Consider the following 2,500-nt stretch of genomic DNA (forward strand, 5'->3'; position numbering starts at 1 on the left):
TGGATGCGTGGTGTGTGTGTGTGTGTGTGTGTGTGTGTGTGTGTGTGTGTGATGGATGCGTGGCAGGTGTGGCTATGTGCGTGTGATGGATGCGTGGGGTGTGTGTGTGTGTGTGTGTGTGTGATGGATGCGTGGTGTGTGTGTGTGTGTGTGTGTGTGTGTGTGTGTGTGTGATGGATGCGTGGTGTGTGTGTGTGTGTGTGTGTGTGTGTGTGTGTGTGTGTGTGATGGATGCGTGGTGTGTGTGTGTGTGTGTGTGTGTGTGTGTGTGTGATGGATGCGTGGGGTGGGATGTGTACCAGAGCTGGAGCACCGGCGGGAGTTGTGTTCCTGTCAAGAGTTCTGGCTGTGTCACTGTTTAAACGGCAAAGCCACCAACCCAACTGCCCCAACACTAGGGGTGTGTTCAAAATATCGATACGGGGATACATCGTCGCGGGCCTCTTTACGATGCGTGTATCGATACGGAGGCGTCAGTATCGATACTTCACGTGCAACAAAAAAAAAAAAAAAAAAAATTTTTTTTTTTTTTTTTTTTTTTTGTCTGTTTCTTTGTACAGCGTCTACTTGGTTCATGTGCCTGCCTGCATACTTTGCCCATCATCCAGTTGATGGTATAATTTGAAAGCAGAGTTTCTGTAGAATCCACATGAGGTGACAAATATGTTATGATGTACTGTCAAGGAGTTACAGGCAATTTTTTTTTGTTATAAGCCTAAAATATCGGGATACGTATCGTACGTATCGCATGTATCGCGATACATATCGTATCGCGACCCCTGTATCGGGATGCGTATCGTATCGCGAGGTGGTTGGCGATACCCACCCCTGCCCAACACACACGCACACACACACACACACACACACACTTCAATTTTTTAATTTCAATTTTATTTGTGTAGCGCCATAACAATACAATTGCCTCTAGGAGCCCAGAGCCTACAGCCCTTTTCACCTAACACACACAGCCACCAAACCAATCCCCCACCAACACATCTTAACACACACACACACACACACACACACACACACACACACACCAACCCCCAGCAACAATGATACACACACAAACTCGTAAGCAGCATCAGCCTCTCTGAGATTAAACTACGGAAATTGAGAGACGAGCCATCGAGGGGTCAGAGAGGTGCGTGGGTGTGTGTGTGTGTGTGCGGGTGGGTGTGTGTGTGTGTGTGTGTATGTGTGTGGGTTAAAAAAGAAACAGGGAAAACAAAAAGAGTTCAACAAAGGCAGAAAAACTTCTTCCTCTGAGCACCTCCTGGGTCTCCAAAGACACACACACACACACACACACACACACACACACACACACACACACACACACACACACACACACACACACACACACACACACACACACACACACACACACACACACACACACACACACACACACACACACACAGGACCTCCCATTCAATTGTGTTTTCATTTTTCCAGGCTATTTTCAGACAGGGCTGTTTTCAGCCTATTCTCCTCTGTTGTAGCATTTGTCCCCAATTAAGGATATGAATATGAATATGCTTTGTTTTAATAAAGTATCCGCTTCCTCCGCTCTCTACCTCCTGTTCTGTTCTCTTCTGTTCTGTTCTAGTCTGTTCTAGTCTGTTCTGGACTGTTCTGGACTGTTCTGTTCTGTTCTGTTCTGTTCTGTTCTGTTCTGTTCTGTTCTGTTCTGTTCTGTTCTGTTCTGTTCTGTTCTGTTCTGTTCTGTTCTGTTCTGGTCTGGTCTGGTCTGGTCTGGTCTGGTCTGGTCTGGTCTGGTCTGTTCTGTTCTGTTCTGTTCTGGTCTGTTCGGGTCTGTTCGGGTCTGGACGGGTCTGGACGGGTCTCAGGACTGTTTGGTCAATAAATTAGAGGGGAAATGAGACAACAGAAACTCATTTTGGACAAAGTTGAGCTGAGCAGTGCTGTGCGGTGTGATGCGGGGCAATCCAGCGCTGTGGGCAGCTTGGGTGTGTGTGTGTGTGTGTGTGTGTGTGTGTGTGTGTGTGTGTGTGTGTCTCTGAGACAGAGCAGGGAGGGAGAGAAATGAGGGGGAGAGAGAGGGGTGGGGAGGAGAGTGCTCTGCAGGTATCCTGAGAAAGGAGAAAGAGAGGGAAGGGTAGAGAGGAGAGGAGAAGAGAGAGAGGAGAGAGAGAAGAGAGGAGAGAAAGAGAGGGAAGAGTAGAAAAGAGAGGAGAAAGAGAGGGAAGAGTATAGAAGAGGAGAGAAGAGAGGGAAAAGAGGAAAGGGGAGGAGAAGAGAGGAGAGGAGGGGAGGGGAGAGGAGAGGGAAGAGAGAGAACAAGAGAAGAGAGGAGAAAGAGAGGGAAGAGAGGAGAAGAGAAGAGAGGGAAGAGTAGAGAGGAGGAGAAGAGAGGAGAGGGTTATGTGGTCGTGGTCGGCACACCAGCATCATGTGGTTGTAATTATTAGCACTCAGGCCGTGGGGGAGACGTCCAAAACACATGTGTCAGGTTTCATCCTCCTGACTGACAAAC

This window comes from Sprattus sprattus (assembly GCF_963457725.1).
Source record: "Sprattus sprattus genome assembly, chromosome: 10".
Classification (NCBI taxonomy): domain Eukaryota; kingdom Metazoa; phylum Chordata; class Actinopteri; order Clupeiformes; family Clupeidae; genus Sprattus; species Sprattus sprattus.